The 15,599-nt window shown below is 35.4% G+C and overlaps 1 long non-coding RNA gene across 1 annotated transcript; it reads left to right on the top strand.

Annotated features, from left to right (window-relative positions):
- The first annotated feature begins 9,859 nt into the window (after window positions 1–9,859).
- LOC110777622 (uncharacterized) lies at window positions 9,860–15,052 on the top strand. Its single transcript, XR_002530509.2, has 5 exons — window positions 9,860–10,210; window positions 10,989–11,077; window positions 12,307–12,376; window positions 13,941–14,185; window positions 14,681–15,052. It is a non-coding gene; the product is annotated as an uncharacterized lncRNA (long non-coding RNA).
- The last annotated feature ends 547 nt before the right edge of the window (window positions 15,053–15,599 follow it).

Raw genomic sequence — 15,599 nt, 5'->3', positions numbered from 1 at the left:
TCTGTACTTAGATTTTATAAGCTAGCTTTCCTTTTCAAGCATTTATTTGGATCCACAAATTCTATGACATACCATGTACATATTATATTCCAACATTTTGATTGAGGAATACGTTTTGTCATCCAATTGCTATATGTACCAATATGCAATCATTGCTTGAATTATAGACTTAAGCATTACGATTTTGCATGAGGTTTCAACACAATCCATGCCATGAATTTGCTTGTAACCTTTAGCAACTAATCTCGCTTTGTGTGTGAACACAATTTCATGTTTGATGGTTTTTATCCTTAAAACAAACTTGCAACCAATAGGTGTGAACCTATTCTTGCAAATCAACAAAATTTCAATTTTGTCATCAAAACATTGAGTATGTTTTATGGCCTTTAACCAATTAAACATATAGTCTATATATGGCCTCTAACCATTTTAGGGAATCTATATTTCGTCATAGCTTTCTTACAAGTCACAAACTCATTAATCTATATGATAATAGTTTGACTGCAAGTTGTAGGTTTCTTCACTATTTAATAGAAGAATCTCATAGTTTCATTGACCTGATCTCTATGTTTCTTCACTATCTAATAGAAGAATCTCATAGTTTCAGTGACTTGAATTCTATGCCTACTTGGATATAGAACATCAAAGAATAGAATATCAACAGGCACTTTGAGAGTCCTTTGAATATTCTATTCTCTTTGAAGCACTTGTAAAGTCTTCTAAGAGATGTCTATTCTTTAAAGCCACTTCTAAAGTCCTTAAAGAATAAGTTCGGATTTTCTGAAGCACTTCGAAAAGCCTCCGGAATGTCCGTTTATGTTTGTTGTTCGCCTCGAAGACTTTCGAGGTCTATTTTCTCCCACTTGTCATTTTGGAAACGAATCTCCAAAAGGACATTATTTCGAGCAAACAAACATTATGTTCTCAAAAATTCGTGGTAGAAACAATACCCTTGTGTCTCATTTGAATAAATCATAATGAAACATATATCTATACTTGGGCCTTAGTTTGTTGAATAACAAACACTAAGCTCCCACTGAGTTTAGGAACTCTTTAGATATATATAATTGAAAAGATATCCTGAAATTACTTTTCAATAGCTTTGACGAATTTGGTTTAGTTTGGTGGTAGTTGAGCATTTTGTTTTAGAAATTATAGGAAAAGTCTTTATGATTCATCATTGATCGAATCAAGTACTAATTGACTTCGATTATTCCAACTACGATATGCCATATCTTATGGACCTAGATTGTGAAATTACAACACACAATCATTGATGATCATATTTGGTCTCAAGTAATCATCAACATGATCTAACCTAGATCTTTATGATTTCTTGCCAAGTGGATTTTACACTTCTGAATCTTGGAACTACCCAAACAGATTCAACTTATATCACATTTGAGTCAATAAACCTATATTCACTCAAATCCATGTGAAATAATAAAGTCATAAAATCTTTCTTTAGCTTTGAACTCTATCGTCTAGGCGTTCTAACAATAGTTCATATCTTTTGTTACTTTCAACAAGTAAGACTAGCTTGTCTTAAGTTGATCTAGAAATCAACCAACTTTCAAAAGTCCATTAAAATAGAGCTTTTGAATGTTAACTTGTTGATATGGTCTAAGCAACAATGCCAAAGATTAGTGGAACTCAAATCAAGGGGTTGATTTGAACCTAGTAAAGTTCTTTAAAGAGTTGTTTGTTTTAATCAAGCATATTGACTCATCCCGTAAATGACCATTTCATTCAAATAAACAAACAAACAAGCATTGTTTTTTGTTCTTCTGAATGTGAGTCTTTCTGTGTTTGAAGCAGAAATTTAGGTATGCTGATTATGGAACAAAATAGCCATTTAGTTCCAGCCTTTGAAAGGACTTAAAACAAACTAGATGACCCTACAACTAATGTAGCATTGCCATGCTTCATTTCCACTTGTAGGTCATTAGTGTATCCTAGCTTCCATTGTTTGAGTTATTACCGAAGTAAGAACCTCAAGCGGTATATGATACCAAGGAAGTTTGATTGCTAGGTCACTTCTCTTTAAACATAAACTTATAGGTAGAAACGGAATCGTAAATTCCTTTCATTTGTTCCTCGTTTTCCTATTTCTTGTACCCTTTCTTATAGTCTTAAGAATTGAATTCTTTAGTGTTGACTTTTATACTTTGTTAGACATGTCCAATGTCACCCCAACAAGGTTCTTACCATTTAATTTATGTTGAATATTTTGTTTCAACTAGATGATCTTACCAGAAGCTTCTAAAGTTCTCTAAGCATCGATCTATTCGAATGTCTAGGGACTAGACTCATTCGAGAAATAAATGGACAAAGATATTAGGTTGTTAACCATTGGTAAAGCTGAGTGTTTAAACTCAATGCTTTATGATCTCAAAACTACATTGTATTTTGAATTCACAAGCACCAATCGGTTTGCCATTCGACTTTGATACTCGAAAACAACCATAAAATTCGCTAAAAGAAACGTACATTTTAAATTGCTCATTTTCTCTCATATCCGTGAATCGTTCTTGGATTCACTACCAATCGAGGAAATTTACTGTTACCTTTCTAAAAGGATTTATTGCAGTGTAAGATATTTAATTATGAACAATAATTAAAACATACATTGAAGCATGCAAAGTCTAAACATTTATCATGAATAATAACTTGAAAATGAAAGCAATCATGCAATTTAAACAAGTCATTAGCATTTTATTCGAATTATGTGTTCCGGCAGGTGTGAATAAAATGATTCCAAGACCCTAAAACCATTGAAGAATTAAGCACAGTTTGTCGACTCAATTCTAAAACATTTTAGGTAAGGAAAAGCCTTTTGCTAATAGTCTAGAAACTACTCTTGGTTGATAGGTACGTCTAAGAACTTATTAGGTAAACCTATCGATTTTGCCACGACATAAAAGGACTCCTTACTTATATCGTTGAGTTTCACCAAAACTAACATGTACTCACAATTATTTGTGTACCTTGCCCCTTTAGGACCAATAAGTAACACCTCGCTGAGCGAAAACTATTACTAGATTGATGTAAAGGATATCCAAGCAAGTGTATATTTTGGCATGGCACCTTATAACTCAATTTTTAAGTTTGGAACTTAAGGCTCTTACTATGTTGGTTAGATTTTAAGTGAACTAAAATCCTTAATCATGCAACATAATCAAGCCACAATCTTATGCATAATTAAGACATATTTAAAGCAATAAATAACTTAAAGCATGCATAAGATAAAAGTGATCTAGTATGGCCCGACTTCATCTTGAAGCTTTGACTTCAAAGTCCGTCTTGAAAATCTCCGTGGGAGGCACCATTTTCTTCAAATAGGATAAGCTATAATTAAAACTAATTACAACTATTTGATGGTACGCAGACCATATTTGAATTGAAAAACAACTTTGGTACTTTAGACCAATTACATTCAAATTAATGGTACGCAGACCATATTTTCTATCCTATTTGGGCCATACTAGTCACTTCATAACCTGAAAAACAGTACATATACAATATATACCATTCACCCATTCATTATCATGAATGGCCCACATAGCTGGTTAGTAAAACACATTATGCATCACGTAAACATTTGCAGCAATTAATCAAGGGCACCAATAATCTACCAATTATTCAGTCCTTATTAATTCTAATCAAGTTGTTTTAACCTTAAGGATTCGTAGACCTAATCAAGAGTTTATGACTAAAAAGCGCTCCCACTTAAATCAATAAATTCATATGCTTTACTAATTTTAAACATAAAAATGTATTTCAAGTCTAACCGGAAACATACAAATTTAATTAAAATTTAAAGCCCATATAAATTTATAATTGAATCCAAAAATTTTAATTTGATTTCAGTCGTATTTAAATTAATTCATGATTTTAATTTTAGTAAAATAATTAGAATAAATAAAATTTATTATAATTACAATATTCAAAATTAAAATCCAAGAAAATAATTTAAATTATTAATTTTAAAATTAATTAAAATTACGTAAACTGAAAATTTCAAATTAAACCTTCAAAACGATCTAATCGTAATGCAAACACCCTACGCATCGCACGCCCATGGGCCACACGCACACAGCCATCGCTGGCCATGTGCGCGCAGCCCATGCGCTCGTCGCATAGCTGCTGCATCTACCCATCGCAAGCCATCGCACAAGTTGGTGCTCGCTGCGCGCGCGCCAGCGCTCGATGCACGCGAGCCATCGCTCGCTGTGCGCGCTCGCCAGCGCTTGCTGCGCGCGCTCCCCTGCTCGATGCACGCGAGCCATCGCTCGCTGTGCGCGAGCAATTGCTCGCTGCGCGCGGTCGACGCTGGGCGCAGCGCTCGTGGCACGCGGGCTTGCGCTCGCTGCGCGCGAGGCAGTGCGCGTTGTGGCGCAGCTCGCTTGCTGCCCACACGCGACTGCCGTGCCTTGCCTTCGCCCATGCCCATTCGTCCATAGCTCGTGGCCCACGACACAAGGCAGGGCTGCTGCCTTGTGCTCGTGCACCATGCCCTTGCTCATTGCATTCGTGCCGCACGGGCGACGAGCTCCCTTGCTCGTCGTCGCATGCCCGCACTATACAACACCCCTTAAGGGTAACACGAAGCGTCCATTGCTTTGTGCGTGCAAGTTATATGAACGAATCGCATAAAAATTTAAAATTTATATTTAAAATTAATGACAAATTAATAAATTAATATTAATTTCATAATTTTAGGGCGAAAAAATCGAAAATTTATTATCCAATTGATTTCCGATTATCATGGATTCAAGCCTAGGTCATAAAAATTTAAAATTTATCATAAATTTACAATTTTTATGGTGGTTTTTAATCATAGGTTTCTAATTAAATTATAATTAATTATGAAAATCAAATTAATTCTAAATTATTCTAATTTTCAACTAATTAATCATAATTACAAATTAGATTGCATAATTAACAAGGCTAGGCATTCAAACTTGTTAAACATATACAGTAGGTCAATCAAAAATTCAAGATTTATCAACAAGAATCGCAAATATTTAATTTAACATCTTAAATTTACGAAATTTTTCATTCGAAAAACTAAAACCTTCGAAAAGTCATAGTTAGGCTTCGAATTTGAGAATTCTGGGTTCGGCAGAAAAACACTATTTTTGTCAAAATTTTTAGAATGCCTTTTACATGCGGAATTGACACAAAAATCACTCAATTCGGATGAGTAACGAAGAAACTGCCGAAAAACTGCGTAAGTATAATTAAATAAACGCAATTTGCAATTAATTAACAATTACGAAAATTAATCACCCCTTTTAATTCTTGCAAATTTGTAATATTTAACCATGTTCATGCAATTTGGATTATGAAAATAATAAGAGGCTCGTGATACCACTGTTAGGTTATGATACATATGACAAATTCATAAATCATGCGGAAAAACCATTTAGCCAGGAATACATATTATTTACACATAATCATATAGCATAGTTTAGATGCATACTCTTTGTTGCGTGCCTTCCCTAGCTGCGCCCGAACCGAACAAGAACAAGTCTTTAGGACTCCAAGTGTCGTCCCTCCGTAGATAGTCCACAGCACGTCCGGATCCGCCTTAAGATTGACCAACTAGAATCGCCCCTAAGGTACTATAAATTTTCGGCACTTTCGAGCAAGATGTGTGACTGAATTTTTCTCTCAAAAACTCACTTTGAATACTTGAATAACTCGTTATAAATTGTGAACCCAGGCCACATATTTATAGGGGTATGGAAAGAGAATTGGAATCCTATTAGGATACGAATTAATTAAATTATAATTATAATAAAACTCTTATTTAATTAATTTATCAAATAGAATTAGGAATTTAATCATTAAACGAATTCTGCACGTTTTAGGTTTCGTATGCGAACACAAACACTTACGCGAGCATGACCCGCAAGCGTGCAGGCCATGCCGCGCACAGCCCACACGGCCGCACGGCCCACGCGAGCTACAAGCCCACGCGAGCTGCAGCAATGCTCGCAGCCCACTGCTCGCAGCTGCGCGCTGCCATGGCCTGCTGGGCCTGGCCTTGCGCTGGGCCTGGCGTGGCCTTGGCTGTTCGTGTGGCGCGCTTGGCTTGCTGGGCGATGGCCTGGCTTCGTGCTGGGCCCTCGTCCGGCAGGCCTCGTCCGATGCTTATTCGTACGATGCGCTTCTGATTAAATTCCCGATTCCGGAATATATTTCCGATACGAACAATATTTAATATTTTCGATTCCGGAATTAATTTCCGTTTCGAACAAATATTTAATATTTCCGTTTCCGGAATTATTTTTCGATTCCGATAATATTTCCGATTCTGACAATATTTCCGTTTCCGGCAATATTTCCGATTCCGGCAATATTTCTATTTCCGATAATATTTCCCGATACGTACCATGTTTCCGTTTCCGGCAACATCTACGACTTGGATAATATTTATATTTCCGATACGATCCATATTTCCGTTTCCGGCAATATCATCGTTTCCGGAGTATTCATTTCTTGCCTGTGACGATCTCAGCTCCCACTGAAACCAAGATCCGTCGATTCCGAATATCCATAGTTGGAGTATTTAATGCCATTAAATACTTGATCCGTTTACGTACTATTTGTGTGACCCTACGGGTTCAGTCAAGAGTAAGCTGTGGATTAATATCATTAATTCCACTTGAACTGAAGCGGCCTCTAGCTAGGCATTCAACTCACTTGATCTCACTGAATTATTAACTTGTTAATTAATACTGAACCGCATTTATTAGACTTAACATAGAATGCATACTTGGACCAAGGGCATTATTTCCTTCAGAGGGATGCTGCGCCACAGCGAGCGCTGCCTCGCCCAGCGAGCGCTGCTGCGCCACAGCGAGCGAGCTGCTGCTGCGCCTAGGCGTGGCTCGGCTTGCTGCGCTAGGCGTGGCTGCTGCTCGTGCCTTGCTATGCGATCAGTCGAGGGGAGTTGCTGCCTCGTGCACTCGACGGGGCATGGGCGCAAGCCCATGGCCTCGTCTTGATCCGATTGATGCACTTTGAATTTAATTTTGAATTTTCAGTCGGAAAACGATTTTAATTAATTTTAAAATTCGTAATTTAATTTTTTCTCGGAATTTAATTTTGAATAATCTAATTATTATAAATTTTATTTATACTAATTATTTTACTAAAATTAAAACCTTGATTAAATTTAAATTAATTAAATTAATAAACTGAAAATAAATTAAAGGATTCAATTAATAATTTATATGAGCTTTAAATTTTAATTAAATTTGTATGTTTCCGGTTAGACTAGGAAATACAATTTTATGTTTAAAATTAGTAAAGCATGTAAATTTATTGGTTTAAGTGGGAGCCTTTTAGTCATAAACTCTTGATTAGGTCTACATTCCTTTAAGGTTAAAACAAATTGATTAGAATTAATAAGGATTGAATAATTGGTAGATTATTGGTGGCCTTGATTAATTGCTGCAAATATTTATGTGATGCATAACATGTTCTACTAACCAGCTATGTGGGCCATTCATGATAATGAATGGGTGAATGGTATATATTGTATATGTATTGTTTTGCAGGTTATTGAAAAGTGACTAGTATGGCCCAAGTAGGATAGTAAATATGGTATGCGTACCATTAATTTGAATGTAATTGGTCTAAAGCACCAAATTTGTTTTTCAATTCAAATATGGTCTGCGTACCATCAAATAGTTGTAATTAGTTTAATTATAGCTTCAAATACGGAGTTTGAAGTTGAAGCTTCAAGATGAAGTCGGGCCATACTAGATCACATTTATATCTTATGCATGCTTTAAGTTATTTATTGTTTTAAATATGTCTTAATTATGCATGAGATTATGGCTTGATTATGTTGCATGATTAAGGATTTTAGTTCACTTAAAATTTAACCAACATAGTAAGAGCCTTAAGTTCCAAACTTTAAAATTGAGTTTAAAGGTGTCATGCCAAAATAACACTTACTTGGATAAACCTTTACATCAATCTTAGTAATAGTTTTCCGCCTAAGCGAGGTGTTACTTATTGATCCTAAAGGGGTAAGGTACACAAATAATAACACCATGTTAGTTTTTGTGAAACTCAACGATATAAGTAAGGAGTCCTTTTATGTCGTGGCAAATGAGATAGGTTTACCTAATAAGTTCTTAGACGTACCTATCAACCAAGGGTAGTTTCTAGACTATTAGCAAAGGCTTTGCTTACCTAAAATATTTTAGAATTGAGTCTAAATACATAATGTGCTTAATTCTTCAATGATTCAAGGATCTTGGAATCATTTTATTCACACCTGCCGGAACACATAACTTGAATAAAATGCTTAATAAATGATAAATTATGCATGTTTGCAAATTTAAGTTTATTAAGAGAAACTGTGAATGGTTATTTATTGGTTTATTCTTTTTCGATTGTAGTTTTTACTATGGCAAACAATAATTCATTCAACATCCGATCGATTCTCGAAAAGGAGAAGTTGAACGGGAAAAACTTCCTTGACTGGCAAAGGAACTTGCAAATAGTTCTTATGCAGGAAGAAAAGGAGTATGTCCTGGAAGAGACGATGCCCGAAGCCACAGGCGACGGGGTCACTCGGGCAGTCTCAATCGTTGGATTGATGCCAACAAGGATGTGAAATGTCTAATGCTTGCAACCATGAGTGCAGATCTACAAAAAACGTTCATCAACTCAGATGCTTTCACGATCATCAGTGAGTTAAAGAACATGTTCCAAGATCTGGCTCGAGTCGGAAGATTCGAGACTCAAAGGCAAATTCTTGAGACCAAGCTTAAGAAAGGTGAGCCCGTAAGTCCACATGTTCTCAAAATGATTGGAATCATTAAGAATATGAGTCGGCTGGATCAACAATTCTCTCAGGAAATGGCTGTAGACACCATCCTCCATTCTCTTCATACCGGGTATGATCAGTTCAAGCTGAACTACATTATGAATAGTCTGGACAAAACGCTCACTTAGCTTCACGGTATGCTGAAGACCGCTGAAAAGACGCTCAAAAGTGATAAGCAAGATGTGCTTATGGTGCGTGGAGGCAAGTTCAAGAAATCTGCAAAGAAGAGGAATGCTAAGAAAGGTGGCAAGAAGGCCATCCCGACTAAGCAATCTGGCGGCACCAAGTCTGAAAAGAAGAAGGTGAGCCAACCCACTTTTGAATCTGAATGCTTCTACTGCAAGAAGAATTTTCTTTGGAAGAGAGATTGCTTGATGCTTAAGGAAGATCAAATGAACGGAATAGTCGTTCCATCTTCAGGTATTTTCGTTATAGACTGTATACTTGCTAATTCAACTTCTTGGGTATTAGATACAGGTTGTGGCTCACACTTATGTTCCAATTCGCAGGGACTAAGAAGAAGTAGAAGGTTAAGCAAGGTTAAAGTCGACCTACGAGTGGGAAATGGAGCACGGATTGCTGCATTACCTGTAGGAACTTATTATTTGTCGTTGCACTCTGGGCTAGTTTTGGAACTGGAAGAATGTTTCCATGTTCCAAGTCTTACTAAAAACATCATTTCTGTTTCTGGCTTAGATGCTAAGGGATTTCCCTTTTTAATAAAAGACAATAGTTGCTCGTTTTATTTTAAAGAGATGTTTTATGGATCTGCTAGATTAGTCAATGGACTTTATTTATTAGATCACGACAAATAAGTTTATAACATAAATACCAAAAAGGCCAAAAGAAATGATTCAGATCTCACCTATCTGTGGCATTGTCGATTGGGCCATATAAACATAAAGCGCATACACTACTACAAAAGTCTTGGTTTATGGACGCATGAAGCTCGACGCTTGGGTAAGAGCGTTGCTGGAAAAAAATATTTTTCGCTTAGTCAAGACGCTTTTAGTCCATGGTTTTCTACACAGTTATAGGCGTCTAGAATGCACGGCAATACACGTGATGTTTTTTCTAATTAGCTATTGTTGCCCGCAACTTCTCCTTTTAGGGGTAAAGAAAAACCGCCTCACTGAATTCTTATCACCGCCTCTCATCTCCTGCTAAAGAATATCAGATCTACTCTTCTCTCATTGGAAAGCTTTTACAGATAGCTTCCTCATTTGTCTTCTGTTGGGCTTGTATTCCTCTGTTGCGCCTCTTCCATTGTTCTTAATTTCATTCTATGAACTTGGAGATCTTGTTCGGCATGCCCATGGTTATTTATCATCTTCTACTTTGTCGTTCTTGTGAAGGGTAAAATAATTTTTCGTTTACAATTTCTTTTATTTCGATTTTGATTTTTTTCTTTTTCTTTTCAATTTTCGTTGTTCTTTTTTAAAATCTGAATTTTAGGGTTTTAGGTATTTCTTTCTAGTTCAGTCATATTGTTTGATTTCGTTCTTCTAATATAATTGGTTTAGACCCGAGTAATTTTGGGTTCACCCTTTAAATTGGGTTTATATTTGTCTATCTTGAGTAGAAATTTGCGGTTCTAGTCCTATTTTGTATTAAGTTTTTAGTTTTTGTGTGTTGTTGAAATCTTTATTCTTTTCAGCTTGATATTCTGTCATGATTGAAAGGTAAAGTGTGATGGATTTAAGGGACCTAATAAGCTTAAGATGTTAACATAATGTTTTGCACTACATATGCTTAATGCTGGCTATAATTGAGTTGCTTTCCTCTTGATCCGTTGTATCTATGCCTTCTGTCTACTGTTGTTGCTATAAATTACTACGAGTACAAGAATAATTTTCTTTTCCAGGCCTCGTACATGCCAAATTTAGTACATGTCTGCTGTGAGGCTTGTTTGTATTTCAAACTTGTCAATGTTTTTTAGTGTAATCAGAAGCACTAGTGAGAACCTAAACCTTGACACTTCCCTAGCTGATGTAAAACCAGGTTGGAGCTTTGATATTTGATTCATGCTCTTTTAAGTATTTTTAGTAACAACTTTTTTTCATTGACGAATATCTTAGGAGCTGCGATTATGTTGTTTTGTGCCTGAATTCCTATTGTTTTGACGAGTTTGCAGTTGTAATTGAGGAAATTCGAGCCTTGGAATGGGACTTTTAGATGGGCTCCCTGTCCCTTCTGACAAAGTTGCAAGTATACAATGATTTAGTGAGTTATAACTTTTTAGTTCGTCCTTCATGTTTACTTATTACTTAGTGAAATGTGGTGTTGTGTCATGTGATGATGCTACACTTTATAATTTGTATTTCCGGGGAAACTTTATCTTTTTACTTCAATGAGTCTGTTGAATTTTGTCTAATATTTTTCTGATGTGAATATGTGTTATTTTGAATATTGTGGTTTGCTTCTATTTGTTGATTCAAATGGGATATATGCATGTATGTACAGTGTTGGAGACTTGGAGATAAGATGAAAAAAACAGGTCATGAGATATTGTAACTATCTAGGGCATTACAGCTCCGAAAATGTGTGTATTTATCACACTTGAATCAGAACAGGTCTCTTCAGTCTGCAGGATGCCACGCTTAGGCTTTTAGCAATTATGCACCATCATAGTGGTACTCAAGTTACAACACCAGTACCCCAGCCTTTCCTTATCTTTGTCCTTACTTTATTAATAGTATATGTTACATATCTTTTGACTTGAAATTAATTACCTATCTGTTTTTTACAACTCTGTAGATTAATAGCTTAGGAAACAAGATTATAGCTCCGAAAATGTGTGTATTCATCAAAATTGAACCAGAACAGGTCTCTTCAGTCTGAAGGATACCAAGCTTAGGCTTTTAGCAATTATGTACCATCGTAGTGGTACTCTAGTTACAACACCAGTACCCCAGCCTTGCTTTCTCTTTGTTCTTACCATATTAATAGTATATATTCCATGTTTATCAATCTTTGGACTTGAAATACCTATAGTTTTTTACAACTCTGTAGATTATTAGCTTAGGAAACAAGATTTTTAACAATTTGATTCTAAAAGGAAGTAAACAAGCTTGTTTAATTCATTGAGTTCAAAAGACATGTTTCTTTTACCTACCAGCTACGTTTCTGGTTTTTTAGTTAGTTTCCATATTCCAAATTTTCTGAGTGTGGTACTAGACTTGTTTCCAATTCAATGTCTTACTTGACGATGACTACATGAGCATCTATTTCATCATAGGTTTTTTTTTATCTCGTGGGCTATGTCCCATTTGTTGAATTTGGCTTTATTTTGTGATTTCTTAATCAAGTTAGATAAATTGTGGTTAATCTTTCCAATACTTCCAATTATATATGGCTAGTCCTCATCGGATATTACTTGTCCTCTTTCCTTGTTCTCTTATAGAGTACAATTTGTTGTAATTGTGGTTTATTTTGTGTGATTTTTGTGCCAGATTTTCGGACGCGGTGGCGAAGAGATGGATTTCCTACAGCAGAAGGGGATTCAAGTTAAAGTTGTACCAGGTACTGCTCTATTATTAGTTGTTGAACGTACAACTACGACTGTTGATCTTTAATTCATTTGAATGTCACAAAAGCACATGAATTAGATGTGGTTAATTAGTATTGAAGAAAACATGTGAACTTGGTTAGTTTATATCAAAATATTGGAAGGAATAATGTGGGAAGCACTGTATTTATGTTTTATATTGTAGATTTTTCGTATAGGTTGGAATCAGGTTTTTAACTGTGAGGGATTAGTGTGTAAGAGGAGTAAAAGGTGAGTGTGTTGATCATCAGCTTTTACTTGCCTCCCTGTGTCAATCAATAGGACAAGTTTTTTTAGCTTTGTGCTGTGTTTAGCTGTGAATCTGTTATAGACGTGAACTTCAGGGTGCACTGTCACTCTATCAGAGTAACTCTTTTCTTACTCTGCAATTTTCTTTGACTTGAAATGGAATTACTACTCATAAGAAAATGGTGGGTTTTGTATGTATTTTGCGAGCTAATTGAAGTTTCCTTTATGTATATAATATGTTTCTTATTCGTCCTTTTTTTCTATATCTCTAGTTTTCGGTCATTTTTCGTTCCCCTGACTTCACAATCGATTAATGTTATGTTTTGATTTGAGTACGTTTAGGTTTTCCACACTTTTAATACTTTATTTGGTTGTTATCTTTTGCTTATATGAATTTCTCACATTTTGTTCATTCGACTCTGATATGTCCAATTAAGGTCAATTTTTTTCTTTCTCCATTTTGATCAATTTAAGCATAGGAAGTTTGAGAAAGAAAATATAGCTTTATTGTGTAGATTCGTACTTGAAACCGTCCACTTGCCGGTTAGTTTAGGGATGCTTGAATTTGTACATGATTTGACTAGGACACACCTAGGGACCGTCTTTTTAGTTTCAAGTATAACTAGAAGATAGCTTCCCCTTTCACATTGTCTCCTCTATTAATTCATGTCTTACCAATTACTTGGATGATATTACTTATATTTTTCAAATTGACCTATAATGTTCCGAGCTTAGAATAGAGAAAATATAAAAACTAGTCTAGCATGATATCACTTATAGGTGTAGATATATATTCTTCTGGTGATGGCTGAAGAATATGGGAAATTTATTGTGTAATCTTGGGCATTATCTGCATATTACTCTAAGTGTTCTTAAAGTAGGCCAATGCATCTTCATTACGAGTCTTCATCAAGCCTTTGTTTTTACCGAGAGGTATGGATGTTTCGTCAAACATCATTCCAAAATAATCACTGTTTCACCTTCTTTCTGTCTGAGCAATTCTCCAAGTTCCACTCCTCTTGCACGTGAATTTCTGTTTGAGGATCTTGAACCTGCCATAAAGCTTGTAAGAAACACTAGAAAAGGCAGGAGTAGGATATGAATCACAAGATAAATATCCTCCCACTGACATGAGACCCCGAGACCCTGGTTCGGTATGGAGATGACAAATCGTTTTAACATCAAATAGTAAATGATGAAGGACGTCTATGCATACTTTTTCATTCAAGTTGAATCGTGTTCTGTTATGAAGTTTTTCTTTGTGTTAACGTGAGATTTTGCTTTCTGCAGCCATTACATTGTTCCTGGGCACAAAATGAACTCGCCTTGAATTTCCCACAAGGTTGTGAATGAAAATATTACAAAGATATTAAGGTTGTATGTTCTCATTAATGAACATTTTGGTAGTCGATGATAATGGTGTTACCCGTAAAGTAGCGGAAGGAGCTCTAAAGAAATATGGGGCTACTGTGACCTGTGTGGACAGTGGGGAGGTTGACGTGTCGAAGCTTACGCCATAATAAAATGCAGATGGGGTGAGTTTTCCTAAAGTTTTTATCTTAATTTGGTCTTATTTTGATTTTACATCTTTTTTTATTTACTTTTAGTTTAGTGTTATATTTTTGTTCTTAATGGATCTTTGATGATTACTGAAATGAGTGATTTGGGTTGTTTTGAGCATTAAAATTTTATTTATTAGTAAATGAAACTAATTGACTTAAAGTAATAAATTTTAAGGATAGTTTGTGTTTTCAAGGACTGAGATTGTAGTTCTTTATATTTATTGTGATTATAAGCTAAATGAGCTGGATTTATTGGTGATTTATTTTAATTTACATTTAGTATTTAGGTTGTTGAAAGCTTCTTCATGTGATTATACCGGTTTAGGTGTTCTTAACCTCTGGCAAAGCCATGTAAGGGTTTAAGGTCAGTACTAATCTGATGAGCGATCGTGAAGTGCCATAATTGCCATAATGTGCCTTTGGTTGTTCGTATGGAAACTTTTTATAACACTATCCTATTTCTTGCAGGGTGAAGAATTTGCTGTTGAAAATTAATTAATTACTTGCAGGGTGAAGTTATTAGATTTGTGTTAAAGATGAATGACCGTGTGATTCAAGTCTTGATTATCCAGGCTGCCTATGGCTCCATAATACAGAGAAGTTCTGGTATAGAGATTATTCAAGTAGGTCCAAATCCGCAAATAATGAGAAACTGCATAAATTCTTGAAAACGAGAGAAGCTTTAATTAATTTAAATTTTTAGAGGAAGTATGCCTTGATAGTATACAATATTATAATGGTATTGTAACTATTTCAATTTTGAAAAAAAATCCTTGTAAGACTCGATCAAGCCTTATTTTGTACTCTATATCATCAATAATGAACAGAATTCAACATTTAGACCCTCTTTGGTTATTACTTGGTTATCATTATTGAATTTTATTTTTGATAATAGTTTAATGTTGGTTGTTTATGTAGAAAAAAAAAGCTTACACAAATAAATCTGAGCGCTTTTTGATGTCGTGATATAGGGTAAATATAGATTTAAATCTCCCGCAAAATAAATCTGGACGCCTTTTAGCGTCGAGAAAATACATCAAGTAATAGTGTGACGAAGCGGGAATATAAATATTCTCGACGCCTTAAAAATATCTTGACGCCTTTAAGCGACGAGACTATCGACGAAAACGAAAAAAGATGGTCTGCAAAAGCGTCTTCACTTTCCACGCCTAAAAGCGTCGAGAATTCTCTCGACTTTAATTTTCTTGACGCTTCTAAAAAGCGTCGAGAACTATTTTTCGTCGGTTTTTGGCGTCGATAAAGGGTCTAAAAAGTGTCGATAACAGGCGGGATTTGTAGTAGTGATAGAAAGACTTCAAAAGGAAGGACTAGAACCATTTGACTTAGAAGATTATGGTAAGTGCGAATCATGTTTACTTGGCAAAAT

This window comes from Spinacia oleracea, chromosome 4 (assembly GCF_020520425.1).
Source record: "Spinacia oleracea cultivar Varoflay chromosome 4, BTI_SOV_V1, whole genome shotgun sequence".
Lineage (NCBI taxonomy): Eukaryota > Viridiplantae > Streptophyta > Magnoliopsida > Caryophyllales > Amaranthaceae > Spinacia > Spinacia oleracea.
This window is presented reverse-complemented; position numbering and strand designations above follow the sequence as displayed.